We start from the raw sequence: 18,057 nt of genomic DNA on the forward strand, positions 1-18,057 counted from the left end.
CATGGCCATTAAAACCACACAGCATATGTGTTACGGAGCAGTGAAGGATTTACCTTTTAAAAGACTACATTTTGGGCCCTCATTATACAGAAGTTTTAGTGTACATGGAAATAACTGAACAAGATCAGGAGTGATATCCTGGAACTAAAATGAGGAATATGCTATTTTCTAGGCTGAAGCTCCTTTTCCCTTATGCTTTTCATTTCAAAATGCAGTTCTGTTGTAACTGCTTTAATCAAACATTCAGTTAATTATAGGCTCTGGATAGTCTTCAACCACACTTCGTGACAGCCTTTAGCACTATTAAAGGGGTAAATTCAAGCCAGGAAAAATGTTACACAAACAAGACCTAAGTAATTGCTAATCAAGCATGCAGCCGTATCTATTTATGACCCTTCAGTCTCTGCTTGTTAACCTTAATCCAGTGATAAGATGTTAGCACACATAGTGCTATTAATACCATGGCTTCCTTTCCTTCCAGCTAAATGGGTTTTATAAATATGGATTAATCCCTGAAATACTTTGCTAGACAGGTTTAAAACTTTCCAAATTTGAGCTAAACAGTTTCATTTTATCTGACAGACAGAATGCCATTACTGTGACTAAACCCCTACATTTCCTCTTTTGGCACTGAGATCCTATTTACCCTTTCTTTCTATGTGCTAGTACCAGGGAGTGCAAGAGGTTTAATCATCAAGAGTAATCAGACCATGCAATCAACAGGATCCCATGAAAACAGATGGATACTATACAATGAAATACGCAGCACTGCACATCACGTGTACTCAGAATACTCGCACACATGTACATTGGCATGTCACAGGGAAAATGCTTCACAGGCTAACAGGCAAAAATTGTTACTCCCGTAAACATGAACACAGCTGCATTTTGCACCTGTGCTTTTCCCTAGAGTGCACCTAAGGAAGCCTGAAGGAGAAACATTTTCTTCTGATTCCCACACCTGTGCATTAATCCCCCACCTTTCTCATCCACTTGAATTTTACAGGCCTGGTTCAAATGAGTAAAGAGAAACATATGTTTCCCACAGGGTATTACTTGGCCTTCCCCCCAAACAATCCTTAACAGTGTTTAGAAGGGATCATGGAAACAGTCACACCTGGTCCACAGTGAACCAAGAGTACAGCTTTGTATCTTCAGTAGTAATGGCCCATCCCAAATAAGCCAGGGAGAGGTAATGAGTCACTGGAAATATAGAAATTGTTTCCTATAAAAAGTGATTGAAGAGGTCAGCCCCATTTTCCTTAGGTCAAATATACCAATCATCGTGTCACGGAGAGCTTGTCAGGAGAACAGTACTTCCCAACACCACAAACAAGGGAGTGATTTTCAGTGAAAGGGAACAATGACAGTTTCTGGAGTGATAAAGATAAATTATACAACTCATAGAACAAAATGTGAAACCAGTATTCAAAGAATTGTCTTAGCTCTGAGGTGTCAGCACAACTCCTAACTTTTGCTAGCAAATCAAGAGTTAAAGATTAGTTAAAGTATCTAAAAGAAATATAAAACAAATAACAAGATAACAGAGATCTGAACAACAGCCCTGCTTCAAAATGTAAATTCTGTACTTATATTTTCTCTCCCTAAGGCATTTTCTTATCCCTGTCTCTGAAGCAAAAAAAACCCCCATCTCCTATCCATCCTCTGGACGCAAAGGAAAAGGATCCCTGGACACACCTGTCCACACTTCTATCAGCTCCTAGCCCTACTTTCTGAATTCTAAGCATAGCAACCAAAGAAATACTGGGGTTTTGCTCAATATAAGTACTGAATTTCATACTGCATCCAAAAATCTTAGGAAAACTCCTTAATTTCATCAGTGCAATGCAGCCAGCATTCTGTGCCCACTACTGCACCCAAAAGAACCAGCAGCTGCTGCTGTGCCTCCACTGCATTGCTGCCAAGGGTGCCAGCAATCAGGTCATTCAACCTCAGCACTTAATGGTTTCCCTGGTCTAGTCATAGAGTATGTCCTGCCACACCGTTTCTACCAAGTTTCAGCCTTCTCTGGAAAACAGCCCAGCCCATGGAGAAAACAGCCCCCGCGTCACCTGTGGCCAGCACGCTACTTAGCTAGAGGAAGAGCTGCTCTTCCCTTTAATCCTTCATGAGCCATTTAATGCAGACCTTAATCACCCTTCGTAAGGTTCTGTAACTGCAATTGCCTCATAGAACTCTATTTTTTTTTTTAATTAAAAGACTCTGTAAATGTCAATTTGATGAAGAACTTTTAAAAGGTGTCTTCAAACTAGTAGAGAAACTTTCACTGCAGAACTGGCCTTACAGAAGAAGCTTTAAGAAACAGTATCTGCCTTTTCTCATCTCTTTGACCCCCACAGAAAAAAGTAAGATTGTTTTCATGGATTCCCTGGTCTAAGATAAAATAAACGCAAAGGAACATTTACATTGTCTGAATATTTAAAATTCTTCTTTAATGGATTTTATTAATTTTCTGACTATATATCTTGACAAAAAATAGCCTGTCATTCACAGTAGCAGAAGTATGTCTTGCAAACAATGTAGGGCATTTGTAAATGCTTAGACCTAATTTCAGCTCAAATACAGAAGTTTGTGATAAGGAACACATGAGCAAATTCTAACGTAAGGAATGAAATGCAGCAATCAAGTTTATAAATATCTTAGTAATTCTGGTGAAACCTAAGCCATCACATCATTATGGCTTTTAGAAGGCTTTTACATCCCTCTTAGGTAGACTATGTGCAGTACATTCATTACAACCTGATAAACGATTGAGGAAAAAAATATTTTAAAATGTCATGCTTTTCTGGTGCCTGGCAAACATTGCGAATGTCACCATTCACTTCTGCAGTTACTGTCTTCAAAGGTCTTCCATAGTTTCTTAGGAACAGCTTGCACATCATTAATGCCAGACAGGTTATCCAATTAACAGTGACTAACCACTGCCATTTTCAGGTCAGGCTGTATTTGTACAGTAAAGACAGTAATTTTCTAAAACGTAGGGACAAAAATTTACCACCTACTAATTATATATCCTGTATGAGTCAAGGCAATATCATGCCACTAGCCATGGTCTAATGTCAAGCAGTTAACCCTAAAATGTACAGGATCTCACCCACAGAACTGAAAGCCATATGAGAGAAAAACAATTAAGTCCTGGCAAGTGCTTAAGGAACTCTTCTGCAAACCAGCCTCAAATATCCTTAAAAATTGAGTCCTTCTGCTTTCCTGTGTTTCTTATGCAAAAGCCAATGACATTCCTGAAATAACAAATTTAGTGTTTCTGATTACTTACAGTATTTTGTAATTGTTAATATAGCAACCAGCAAACTTCTCTTGTAGATAAATGGCAGAAAAAAATCTCAGAACCTTACTGACAAGAAAGTAATTTATTAAATGTTATAGAAGTCTTTTTTACACTCCAAATTTTTATTAATATTTCAAAGAGAAAAAAATTATCTGAAGATCAACTACATGGGAAACCAAAGATTACAAAATGGGTTTCTCCTTCAAATATGAAGAAAAAGAGAGTAGAAGAATAAATGAAGATGCAAGACAGAAAAGTGAACAAATCAGAAAATTTAGATTTCTAATATCTGTAAACCACGCCTCATAACAGCATTTCAATGAAAATGTTGATCATAAAGACATTGGAAGACAGAGCCACAATGCAGTATTAGTTTCTAGATCACTGGATAGGCTGTCTGTAAATTTAGGACAGCATTTATTAAGATGATAGCATTGGTCTAACCTTGCTGAACAAGAAACTACTGGAAGTTCCACAGGTGGCTTGCATGAAAGCAGAAACAGGTCAACAGTCAACACCAAAGATTTTTGAAAAAACTAGTGTTTTCCTTTCTTGCCATTAACTGCTGGATAATACAAAGAAAACAAGATGAAAAGAAAATCAAAGATCTTTTGGCTACCTCTTGCTTTAAAAAAAACACATATACTCTTAACAGCTATGATTTAAAATCAGTTTCAAGCTCTTTCTGCAAATTTTCATAATTACTTGAACGCTACTGCTTAAAATTGAAGCTAACAATAAATTCTTTACAACACATTGGAGTGAAAGCTCACAAGCAGCAGCTGTTTCTGCTGGCCTTGACAGGTACAAATCAAGATGCAATCTCCATTCTATTGAGCACAAAGCCTGTGAGTTGGGCTTCAAACTAGGATCTTACGTGTCCTTGCATTGGAAATTAAATTCTCCAGACAGATTACCTCATGCCCAACAGCTATTTCCACCACAAAAGTTCTGGATGACTCAGTGCTTTCTCCAGGTTTCCAACAGCCCACTCTCACCCCAGCAGCTACAGGACTTGGCACAGCCTCCCACAAAAAGTGGGCAAAGCATCTGCTCAGCTCCTCCAGTCCCCACCTACAGCTCTTCGCTGCCACATCCCTGTGATCTCTCCGCAATATGCTGCAGTTACACTGAAGTGCTGCACAATGTAGCACTGCATCCAGTGTTTTGGGAAAAGCCCACCTGCTTTACCCCAGAATACAACAATTTTTGGCTACTAGATTAGTGTTACTGCACACAAACTTATGGTTCTGTCCAATACAGGTGGTGATGATTATTTAAATCATAGCAAATCACTTGTAAAGCAAAACAAGTTTATTTATTTCATCAAACCCTTTTTAACTTAATAAGAAACAGTGAGATGTGATATGCACAAACCTCTCATTTTGTGTAAATGTGTTAAAAAGGCCTCTCAAGTTCAAAACAGATTTAAAAAAATCACTGGCATTTTAGAAGCAACAAATAGCCTTCTCTATATACATCTGGATTAACCAAATTAGTTTTATAACATATATTTCTCCTGCCCTAAGAAAACTACATAGGACTTTACATTTACAGAATCCCTTTGTGTTACAGCAGCAAGTGTCATTAGCTCAGCTCCAAAGACGAGTTTCCTAAGATACCAAGCATGAAATTGGCTTCCACCCTTACCAATCCATGAACCATCCTTACCGGTCTGTGGCAGAGCACAAAACTCTTCTTTTTGCCTACCGGTTTCTGCTCTCACTGCTAGGAAAAAACACAGACCAAAATGTACCCTGGCATTCTTTGTAAATGACACTGGCACTACAAAGATGTCATGAGTAACTCTCTGTCAGCTGTGATGTTGGCTCTGGGATGCAATGGATTCATCTCTTCCATTTTGCTCAGTAGAAGAGGAGGATTTTCCATTTATAACAAGTGAATTTTCATTTCAAAAGCACTCACTGTGTCCCTCAAGTTTTTGTTGGCAGACAGAGCAAGATTTTTCTCTTTTTAATCTATAAATTTATCATCGAAATAAACCCAGTTATGAGAAACTTGATACATAATTTAGACATGTATTCAAGATGGTTCCTCATCAAATTCACTTATAACAAGCTTTCTCTCTTCAGCAAACTCTAGAATCAGCTTTTTCACTTCAGCTCTGAAGGTACTTGCCAGTTACCAGAGCACTTCAAAAAGACTGAGCTCAACTATCTCGTTCCTTTTGCATGCAACAATAATGGAGAATTTCAAAGCTAAACTAGTTCAAATGCCTGCTGCCAGCAGGAGACACATTTGGGCTCTGCCTTTTCTCATCCTCATTTCATGAAGAAAAGAAATAAAAATCAGAAAAAACCCACAACATTTATATCTCAATTTCAGGCTCCAAAGTCAAAGAACTGGGCAGGAATGCCGGACAAATAATTGAAAAAATGAAAGTAAGGTCTCCCTTATTACTGGAAACAAACAAGGAAAAAGTCAATGAAAACACAAAAATAATTCTTTTTCAGTAAATCATACAGGCCAAATTGTTGCAGTGTGTTTCTTGTTAATGGTATGTTCTGTTATTGTCCAAGCTAATGGTTTAGTCCAAAATTATACCCTCCCACCCACCTTGTCAATCTATCCTAAACTGCCTGTCAATCCTGCTTTGTGCCAACCCTCTGCTTGGAATTTCTCTTTGGAAATCCCCTAAAACTCGAGGTCTCATTAGTCCATGTGTCCCAGTTTTTCCCCCTACCTCTCTCATCGGACAATGCCTTTGTGAACCCTACCCTTTATCCCTCCTCAGAATTTCTCCAATTTGCTAAGAGATTGTACTTTCCCCTTGAACCTCCCCCATATTTAAGCTGTTGCACCTTCACCATTTTTGTCTTTTGCCCCCTGGATTCCCCAAAGTAATAAATCCTTTTTATCCCATGCAGAAGACCTCCCCACCCTCCTTGCCTCCTTCAAACGCAATCTGTCAGCCAAAAGGCCATGGAGCCATAGCTCCAGCCACAGCTCAGGGCCTTCTGTTCCTGGGGTGGGACTCACTCTAGGCACAGGACCGTAGTGGCAAAGTGAGTGCAGCTCTGGCCGATGAGACACTAAATTAAACACTGTTATTTAGGTTTAGATTGGAAGAAATTCACTGGAACAGGTTGCTCAGAGAAGCTGTGGATGCCCAATCCCTGGCAGTGTTCAAGCCCAGGTTGGATGGGGCTTTGAGCAACCTGGTCTAGTGTAAGGATCTATGCCCCCATCAGAGGAGCTGGAACTAGATGATCTTTAAGGCTCCTTCAAACCCAAATTATCGTGTGATTCCCCCTGCCATAAGGGTGGCCAAAAGCACAGATGTGCAGCCATGAGCTTGTGCGGCAGGAATTTCCAAGTTGGAAATTACAGATACTGTGTTTTTCTGAGTAGTGCCCAGAGCATAAAGCAAATCCGAAAAGAGCTGAGGGAGTAACATCAGGCCAGGGCTCCTCCTCTGTAGCATTGTTCTTCAGAACTCACTGCAAGGCCATTTTCCAGGAGGAATGCAAGCTTGGGCAGCACTCAGGGCTGCAGTGCCTCGGGCCCTGGGCTGCACCAGGGGAACCAGACTGCACCTTCCCTGCACGCGAGGGAAGCACAGAGTTCATCTTCACCCAGCAAAACTCCTTGCATTGCTCTCTTCATGGAGGAGAGCTATTTCTGACTGAAAAGTACTGCAATTTCTGTCACAAGGACGTTCTGGGTCCTTGGGAAATATATTTTCTCTGCTTAAGAAAAATAATAAATATCTAGTGGTAAGCCTCCAGACTTGCTTCTTGGATTTCCAGGAGCCTTTGTGAGGCATCACAGTGGCACTTGTTACTCCACCAAGGCCTCTGGTACTGGATGTTCCTTCTTGATTGGTAACTGGAACATTCATTTATTTTACTGTTATTTTGCCACAATCTGACACTGTGTGAAAAAACCTGTGGACTGCAGATCTGTGATTCAGGCAGGTGATGCTGAAGTGCACTGGTCGTTGCTAACAGGGGGAAAGGGATAAAATTTCCTCAAAAAATGTACCCCTGCAACAAGTCCCATGTGTCGACAGCACATTACAGAAAAAGAGTTCCTTTCACACTGGCATATTTATTCAGCTTCCCTTGCTTCGATGAGCCCAAATATTTACTGATCTTACCTTCTTTGATTATTGGCCATGGAGGTTACAGAAAGTGTTATAAAGTGACCTTTTATAAAAATGACAGAAGGACAAAGGCAAAATGCAAAAGTTAATTATGCTGTTAATTTGCTCCTACGTAGAAAAAATATGAAAAATTTACTTGTGATGACTAACAGGGACACCATTTACACCAGAACACACCCAACCTGATTTATGTCAGTATTCTCAGAAACCAACAGATATCAGGTAGCTTCTTTTAGTCTTAAAAAATATTTTGTTGTCATGCTTTTGTTATAAATAATTTCAAACAAAATTCTATCATTTTAAATACTGGGGGAAAGGGGGCTTCCAAAAAAAAAAAGTATATCTGCATTGTAGCCTTAAGAACCTCACAAACTCTGTGAAACCCTGATGGGAAAGTGCCTGCTTTTAGCAGCTAATGGTCTCTCAAGTTTCTGCATCTAAGGTATGAAGCCTATGTGATAACTAGCAGTAAATTTCAATTATACTTGTGCTTCAGAGGGCAGCAGTTAAATCATGTCACTATAAGCAGAAGAAAATAAAGATTTAATGGGTAGAGAGTGATCAACACTGGTAGAGCAATACTATATATCCAAACATTGCAATATTGGCTCCAGAAATTTTCAATCTTATGTAAAAATTTTAAATAAAAATTGATATTGTACCTTAATAATTTATAGTCAGGCAGAAATGCAGACCAGTATGCTTGGAGAAGGTCTGTCTGTTCACACTCACGTATGTTTGAAATACATACGCCTTTAGGAAATGCCCCCCACACCATCTTACACAATAAAAAGAAGTGATTATTTCTCCTAGCGAGATAGTGTAATGGTTTAAGCTAAACTGGTGCAGAGACTAATAAAATCAAACTTCATGCGTAAGAGGAAGAAGTGAATCATACAACAGCTTTATGACTCAATAGTAATGGTGGAAATAACTGAACCAGACAAATCCTTTGTCTCCACTGCAGACGTGAGTGGATCCAGAAGGCCTTCAGGAGATGTTTTGCCTTTAAATAAGGGAGCTCCAGACAAAAAAATTGCATATGGACATTGACCCTGACACTGCAAAGCACAGTACAGCTGTATAGCTGAGACATAGAACAGTCTTCATAAGATAGAAATGGTTAACAAAAACATCTGTTACGGCTTTTGGGTCTGCTCAGAGCACACACTGCAGTGTCCTAAAACCAGGTCTTTTTCCTCATATAGGGAACAAATGTAATGCTTTTTATTTTCTCCATTTTCATCAGAGCTTCCACTGGGTTTTCCCTCCAAAGAGTATTATGATATTCCTGCATATACAGAAAGGACTTGTGCACATGGACTCAGTCAAGAAAAACAGAAATTGCAATCCTAACCTTGAACAGCACTTCTGTAAGTGCAGAAAGTCAACCAGCAGATGAGCAACACCTATTTTATAATGAACCCTATGTATGGCAATAGAGTTCTGTGAAATTTGGTACAAAATGAACCTACCTAGGGTTTATTCTAAGTGCACACAGAAAGGCTACTTCAACGTAACAAGGCACAGTTCCTCACAAAAGGGCAAATAATAGCCATGTTCTGCCATTATGCTCACTATGCCTCCAGTATGCCAAGGACATTAAAGGGCAATGACCAGCAGGGTCACTAACCAAGGAGTAATTCCTAGCACTGTCTAATTACTGTTTCCTCTGAGCAAAACAAAGCAGCTACAGAAAATCCATCTTTTGTGGTCCCTTTCATCTCACTTGAAACTTCCTTTTTCTTTTATGTTAGAGTAGTACATCAGACAAGACCTTTTTACAACGGAGAGGAAACATCATGTTAGTGAAAAGGTACATCTTATCCAAGGACAATTTTGTTCACTAATAAAAGTCCAAGTGCTTCTATCAGTGGTATCTGACATCAGTCTGAGTATTTTCACCACAGTTCCTGTGTAGTCACTTATTTTTTTTAGTAAGTGTAATAACATAAATTTTGCCACACTTCTGAAATTCAGACCAATATTAAAGCACTGAAACCAGAAGGAAAGAAATGCTCTACCTTCCAGATTTATTATATTTTATCTCAATTTTATGCAGGTGTAGAAGGCTGGCAAAGTATAACAAAGAGGTATAATAAAATCTGGCATGTTTTAAAAGCTGGATTAATGCATTTTGTCCTTTATTCAAAATATTCTGAGATTTGTGAAATTGCTTTTCTCATACATACTGCCTTTATTCATGTCTAGATTGCCCATGAAGTAGCTACCTAGCCAGCCCACAGAACAGAGCATAATACAGCCAAAAAACATCTCCTGAGAAGTCCTACAGCAATATTCTCACTTGAGGCATTTGGGGCTCTTTGAGAAAGAAGAATTCTCTAAATGAAGAAAAAAGGGAACCTAGGAAACAATAATATAAATCAAATAGGAAGATGATGTGGTGCCTGATCCAAAACGCATCAATCAAGCTCTTAATTCTGGAACAGCAATACAACAGAAGAACAGTACTGAGTAGTGTGGCTGCAAAATCTTTTCTAACTGTATAGAAGCACTTCTCTACCTTTGTGTGTGTTATGTGGATACGTACATCTCATAAAAAGGCAGGAACATCCCTCACTGAGAGACTCAAGCAACAAGGAGGTCATCCCATGGTCACGAAAATAATTTTTGTGTTTCTTTTCGCTAACATCATCTTTGATCTAGAGCACACTTCTAATTTTAACTAAAGAAATTGCATTTGCAGATACTCAAAATCATATGAAAAGACAGATTTGGCACAGTTCACAAACAAAATCAAAACCACATGATTACAAGACAGAGAAAAAACCTTTTGGGAAGTGACCCAGTATTCTCTGTTTTTATTAACCCTGTTACACCTTATGATTCAGTAGTTCATTCTTATTTAATTAAACAGTCTAAAAGAAAAACCTTTTAATGAAATTATTATACTTCTGCTTTAAAGACAAAGTTGTTTGAATTGTTTCATAAAATACTAGCTTTCCAGTATTTGACACGTTTTCTACTTCTTTTCTTATATGTACTTCACGGTTTTTTTTTCAACCTGGTCTTAACTTTTATGATCACAGTGTGACGACTGCCAAAAGCATGCTTCAGGATATTTTCCAGCAGTCTGCTAATCCATCAAGAAAAAAAGAAATAATTACAAAATATAGCTAATCTAAAAAAATATGTTCAGATTTTAGGAATACAGAAATGGGAAGGCAAAGGGATTGAAGATTACCACGCCGATCACTAAAAACTGCACCTAATAAAAGGCAATAAATTTGGCAAAGAGCAGCCAACACATAAAACTCACCAAGACACACTACTAACCCTACACGAAGGAACTATGCTTTTCTCCCCAAGCAACACAGTGATATTTGACCTGATTCTAACCACAGAACCATTCTTCTATATGTGTACAACAAGGACATTTTCTCTTTTACCTGTAGCAAAAACTACCACTGAAATTGCACTGAGAGCTCAGTTCTATCTTGTCTTCCTTTATGTAGGACTTGAACCATTAAATAAATATGTACCTTCAGCATATTAGCACTGGAGGAGTTCATCTGGAATGTCAAGTCAAGCACATACTCGGGAGTTTGACAGAACAAGGCACTATAGACTCAAGCAAAAATCTTCTTTTTGAGAAAAGATTTTCTACTGACTCCTGTAAATTCTCAGTCAGGTTTTTGTTTCTGAAAAGTCCCTCCTGGATACGATTTTTCTCTCCACATTTGGTTGCTATTCACATTTAACAATTTTTTTTAAGCAAAAGATTTTCACCTATTTACAAGTTATCTGAGGGTAAAAAAAATATAGGCCCTATTCAACATCTCTTTCATTTTCAAGGATGTTTTCTTTGCATTTGTGTACCTAGAAAAATTAATTTTTCATGTTAGAATTCTCCAGGCAGTTTGTTTTCACTGAAACCTTCTCTTCAAACCAGGTAAGAACCAAAAGATTTTAAAAGCTTGACAACACCATCTTGCAATATGAGATTTGGAATCCTGACACTATTTGAAAAGCTACTAGAAAAAGTGTGTAAAAGGGGACATGGGTATAGTGGGGTGTTGACACCTAACTGATTTTGCCTAAAAAAGGAAGACAGAAGGCAAAATCATATTTTACACTATTGCTATGCTAAGACAACTTTTTCAAACTCTCCCCTGTTAGAGAATTGCCCTTTTTTAACAGAGGGAAAACAAAGCAGCTCTTAGCAATAAGTCTATGCTGGGACCAAATGCATTCCAGGATCCCCAGGTAAGCTTTTTGTCCCCTACTGGATCAGGCAGTCTAGTACTGCAAGTCCATGAAAGTGACAAACTCAAAACCGAGGTCTGCTCGTAAAAGATTTTACACTGGGAACAATGCTGTTATCACATCTTACACTATTCAGAAGGCCCCATTAGAGCTAAATAATCAACTCAACATGTCAAAGGAAGCAGGATATGAGGGCAAACCTAAGTTAAAAAAAAAACCAAAAAACAAAAACTCAAAGAGATAATTTCAGGAACTGTGAGTTTCCTGACTAGGAACAGCTTCCAGACTTCCATTAAAATATTCATTCACGGCTGCATAACTTACAAACTACCAAGCTAGAAGACAACCTAGGGAGCCAGACTTTGTCAGGCTTTCTGACCTATGCATTATACATACCGGTTACCAGGCATGCTTTGGCTTACAGCTTTTTCAAATAGGCAAAAATAGTCCCACCATGATGTTTTTCCCCAGAAAAAGAAAGGCTCCTATTTAAGATTGCTTGTTAATGGAAAGTGTCTTGAGTCCGATAAAGAAATACAAAAAATCACTTTACTATACTGATCACTAAACAATTGACATTAAAAAACAAACAGAAAGTCCCTCAAAACCCCAAATACACACACCAAATAAAACCAAAGCGTCAGTGAGAGCTGACAGTCCCTCCTTGCCAACACGCAAGCATGATTATAAGGGATAGATATTCACAGTGCAGAAAGCCATCTAGGATTTAAACCATGGTTTACTCGAAGCTGCCACTCCGGCAGTGCAAGACCTCCCAAACAAGCATTACAGCATTGTCACAAAGCCTGCAGCAGCCTCCAGGGAAGGACAGACACCACTGTGCCACCGCTGAACCAAGGCTGTACCTGCTCTCGGAGCGTCTGCTATGTAAGCAGAGAAAGAAAGAAAGAGAGAACAGAACCCTATGGCAAGCACAGGGCAGGCCATGGTCTTACCACGGACCTCATTAAGCCCTTTTCCTCCCTGACCTTTAAGAACTGCTGGGACAAAAGTAAGAATTTAGGAGAGATCTGAGGAAGGATATCAAGCATGGCCTCTGACACTGCTGAGGGGAATTTGTTTTCTGCCTAAGATGCCACAAGAGTGAGTGTAAGAACAGTGGTTTGAAAATTTGTTCAGTGGACAACAGAAGCGATCATTAACAGATCAGAAGTACAAATTAGTATTTTAACTAAACTTACACTGAGGTTTTAACATCCACTAATTCATCGTCTGTTAATGTTTCAACAGCAACAAAATCAAGTACCAATCCTAAATTACACTCCAAGCCTTTGGACTCAAAGAAACCTCCAAAACAGTCAGAATAAGCAATATTCAACACAAATAGACAGCTGCACATGAGTGCATTTCCTTTTTTTTTTTAAGGAACCGTTCAAAATGAAGAAACAGAATAGTGTAAGAAAAGCAAGACTGAGCAAAATGAAATCACTTCAGTAAACAGTTAGTATAAAAGCAAGTGAATAATGGCAGAGAAAAAAATACACAGCACTGACTTCTCATTACACTGAATTTTTTCTTGAGCATATTGCTAATACGGTTACACTAAAAAAAAAATAAGAGCCTTATGATATTTTTGAAAGTCTTGGCAGCTGTACTGCAGAGCTTTTTCGTCATGGATTTTCGCTCAGAAATATCCTAATAGATGCAATTTTGATATCACACCAGTGTACAAAAGGGAAAGCAGGATGATGCACGATGTTCAGCTGCTATTTGCTTATCATTTAGCTTTATAGCTACATGTTTCTATTTACATGAGGGAAGGAAATGTCCTATCTTACGGTTTTATTTTAAGTTTGGTGAATTGAGATTACAGTCACACAAATACACCTATAAAGGAGAACACAAGCTTTGTGAAAATGATGTCAAACTGGTGAACACAACATTTTTCAGGTAAATCACACAAAACTAGAGAAGCATTTTTATTGTGCCCTTCCTGTGTAGGCTCATTTGAATCCCATGTTCTAAATCAACATACAAGAGTGAAGGACAGCTATTTTTTCACTGGTTAAGTGAGGAAGACAGGGAAGCTGACAATGTCTACATAGAAATTTTGTCTCCTCCTTCTGCCATTAGATTTTACTCTGAAGTAGAACTAGACAATTTTTTTTCCCCACAAGCGAACAATGTAAGAAACTGCAACCATCCCAGAGAGCCAGCATCCAAGCACCTGTGAAAGGCAATGGTCCATGACACAATAATTTTATTTTTAATATGAATCTGGCTGTTAAATTCATCAGTAGGAGAGTAAATGCTGATATTCGAATGTATTGTGACAGTTCAGATTCATACTTTTATTAATATTGAGATTAGAATGCTATGGTTCCTCTCTGAGAATGTAAACTCAAAAAGTACTTCTGGCTTTTGTCAAGGGCTGGAAACATTAATTCATAAAAAAACAAAGTTCGACAGAATACGGAAATATTTTAGCACTTCTGAGATTTGACAAAACAATGTCAAACCACATTGCTCCAAATCCTGTGCCAAATTGCCTACCAATTGAAGGATTATTGTCTGAAGTGATCAAAGCACAATACTACATTTAAACATGTTACCGATAGTGAGCAGAAAAGTAGCCTGAAGTAAGTCTGAAGAGCTGGCATAAAGATCACCACCCTGATTCATAACATGATTTATTTATTTGTCTATTTATTCTAACTTCACTACCCACATTTTAATAAAAGATTAAAATCCAGATGTTTGAAAGTGCAAAACCTCCACACTTCAAATGCATAAGGACATGTGAAAGAAACAAGTGTCAAGATCTGGATGAGTAACATTTTCTGGGTTTAACTGTTTCATTTTCTTTTTTTTTTCATTACACGTGGTCCTAGCTATATTATTTCATACAGAAAGCAAGTTCTGCTCTTCAAAATTATTCTGTGCTCGACTTTTTGTTATTGTTTAGTTTGGTGGGTTTACTCATTCAGTTCTGCAGTATGGAATTAATCTATCACTCCTAGATTTGACTGTGACTAGTTATAAATAACAGATGAATAAATAATAATAATAATAATATATATATAAATATATAAATTATATATAAATAATAATGTTAATATATCAATAATAATGTTAATATAAAAATAATAATACAAATAATAATAATAGAATAACAGATGAAAAGAGATGGGCACAGCTAAGTATGAGTGGCAGCAAACCACAGAAGCAGCCCACTAACTGTTCTAATGAGCACCACGTAAAACGCGCATTCCATGAAAAATGCACTCTGATGATACACTGCTTTCAGTGACACTGTGAATTTCAGGGGTCTAAAGAGACACAACAGATCCCCCTCAGAGCACATTTTCTGTTAGATGTATTTTTTCTGTCAAATAGAGAAAATTGAGATTTTACTTTGGCATCAATATACTCTGCCTGGAGACACTGGATACTGAATCTGAGACTAGGCACAAATTCCTAGTGTTACTTTTTTCTTACAGAAACTTTGATGTAGGTAATTTCAAAGAATTATTCAGGAACCAGAATCCTGGGTAGCAGACCAACTTATATCCCACTTCTTTTAGAGTTCAAGTCTCTCCACTAGATCTGTACATTGCAAAAATTATCAAAAAAGCAATGAAGCAAGCAAAATGCATCAAATCAATGTTTACATAGCAGAGCTATAAATCCTACTTTACATCACAGTGCACAAAAACTTCACTTCTCATCATACAGGCCTGAAGAGGGGATAGAAAAACACAGTTTTAGTGCTGTAAAATTTTTAAGGCTATGGCATTGTAATTATTTTCATACACCTATCTCTTATGAGTAAGGTATAGCATTAAGACAATACTTCCAAGTTCTTCCAAAGAACTTGTAAGTTCTTTTTTCCAGAAACTTCAAAGCACTTCATTCAGAAACACTTGTGTATTTTTAATTTATCTTACCATATATAGAATGTTAGAAATGGAAGACAGAGAGGCTTATTAAAACTACTCAGTCAGAAGATAAATTTATTAAAAAAAAAAAAAAAAAAAACAAAAACCAAGAAAATGTTTAGTACATGCTAAGATTTCCTCTGGAAATCACTGTGGAAATACAAATGACACTGTGCTCCTGTAGCACAGGAGTTACATGTCCTTCATTCTGGGGAACAGGAGGCCAGGATTTCCTGAGGTTAAAATACAATACAGAAGATAATCACCCTTGAGTTTTTTCCACCAAATCAAAATATTTCAAAAGTTATTGTGGATTTTAGGGTGAGTTAAGATCTAAGCTGCCACAAGAAGTCAAACAATAAAGGCAATTATTGAGGAGAAGACAAGACCAGCGTAAGCTACTCTAAGCAGACAATAAGATGAAATATGAAATAATATATTATGTCAGCCTCTGAAAGGAACAAGCTCAGTTCTGCTGCAAGGCTTGTAAGTGAACAAAGGTAGCAGTCTCACAGTATTACAGTGACTGGAAAACAGCACTTTGAAATTCAGTCACTTGCCCAGAAGGTTACTCCATGATTCAAGGTAATGTTTTTGAGAACAGCAGATAAAGACTTTGAAGAAATTGGATGTCCTCTAAAGTAAAGGGTGTGGGAGAAGAAATTTACATTACACGTGGCCCAGAAATAGAGAGGACAACAGACAAAAGGTGTAAACCTGGTAGCCTGAGCTCAAACAGTGCTCTTCCCTGAAGCCTGAGAAACAGAGGTGCCAGATGTGGCACCACTCGGACAAGCAGTGCCTCAGTGCTGCGTGCTCCTGGAGGTGGAACACAGACCAGCTCCCCCCAAGTTCTGTGCTCAGACTCTGGGCCAACAAGTTAATGCTTCCATGGCCTTGCTATGAGGCAACAACCAGCTTTTCATCATCATTCATGCTGCGAGACCAAGAGCCCACACCAATCACCCATAGCATCCTGCTGTTTTCACATCATCTAAAATTGCAAAGATTTACCACGCTGGCAATAAGAAGGACAAAAAGGAGAGGAGGGGGGACATCTTCATTGACTTCTCATGCCACAGACACCACCACCTAGCACTGGACTAAGAATAAGCAGTGAATGAAGAGTTCTGGGGATTTGTCCACCTTTTTTTTTTTCTTAATTAAGTTTCTAGCTGCAATCTTACTAAAATTTTTTCCAGTGAGATATTTTTTAATACAACTGTTTTCTTACTTCATGTCTTCACTTTTTTCTTGTAAACCATCTCCTCGCAACTAAGTTTAAACAGTTAATTACTTTCCCTCTGATGAATTAGTCCACACCGAACAGTGGTTTCCACATGTGACCTTACCACTGCTTAATCCTTACCATTTGCTTTCTGTCCACCCATCCTGAAAAATAGTCAGTTTGGCACAGTAATATCACCAGTTCACTGGAGACCTGTTGGACACCCAATACAGCAGCAGCTATGTGTCCTGGGTTACTGCCAAATTAATGCATTTGCATTTATATTCTTTATGGCCTTGACAAGCACTAAAGTAAAACCAGCGCTTGGCCTCCTAGAGGATCATAACACTGGGGATGTTTATTCAAGCACACAGAACATCACATGTATTGGAACAGTGCTGGGACATGCACTGTCTCAGTTTATATGTCAAAAGGTGACATTATTTTAGCAGCTGCCTCTACAGGCTCAGTGCTTCGAAACTTAGTGCTCCCACAGAGCCAGTTTTTAACCCTCCTCTCTTACATTTTTCCATTGTATCCATCATCACAGTATTCTTACATCCAGAAAATATCTTGTAACCAATTTCTACTTTTTTAGATCAGTGAAAAGCAGAGCACAGCGTAACTTTGTAGAAAAGGCAGTTCATTGCTTCCACTGCTGTGTTGACTTTACTATCCAGGAACAAAGCATTCATCTTTCTTGCAAGTGAAATAAACTTGAATTAAGTAAAAACTATCCTTAACAATGATGTTTTGGTCCATGATACAGACCAAAATACATCTCACCTACAGATTACTCTCAGAAGTCAAATAAATTAATACTGTGATTTTACTTTTACTAGAATTATGAAGAGTTTTGCCCTGTTCTTTCTCTTCTGATCATTCTAAAAATGGTAACACTTGATAATTAACTAAGAACACTTCTTAATTCATTGTTTGCACTCCACTTACCGGTGAAATGTAATTCCAGAGTCTGTCTGCAAACATTGCTTATGATTTGTGGTTCCTGAGGAAATTTCACAGAGACACAGGTTTGAAACCATAATTATGACTTTATGACAACTTTATGAGTTGACATGTCAAATGCAGTTCAGCATTTCCATGGGAAAAAATGAAAAGGTCAAGAATTTCCCTCCAGAGTTGTGATTTAAAAAAACATACAAAAATTAAAAAAAAAAAAAAGTAAAGAAGTACAGAGAAAGAACTTTAAAATTATAATTAAGTTTTATACTAATTTCCAAAGTGTTCCTTGAAGAAACAAAACATGTTT

The 18,057-nt window shown here is 38.0% G+C and overlaps 1 protein-coding gene across 1 annotated transcript in view; it reads right to left on the reverse strand.

Annotated features, from left to right (window-relative positions):
- Positions 1-18,057, reverse strand: part of CPE (carboxypeptidase E) — a 54,704-nt gene that overhangs the window by 16,978 nt on the left and 19,669 nt on the right.

Source organism: Cinclus cinclus, chromosome 5, assembly GCF_963662255.1.
Source record: "Cinclus cinclus chromosome 5, bCinCin1.1, whole genome shotgun sequence".
NCBI classification, from domain to species: domain Eukaryota; kingdom Metazoa; phylum Chordata; class Aves; order Passeriformes; family Cinclidae; genus Cinclus; species Cinclus cinclus.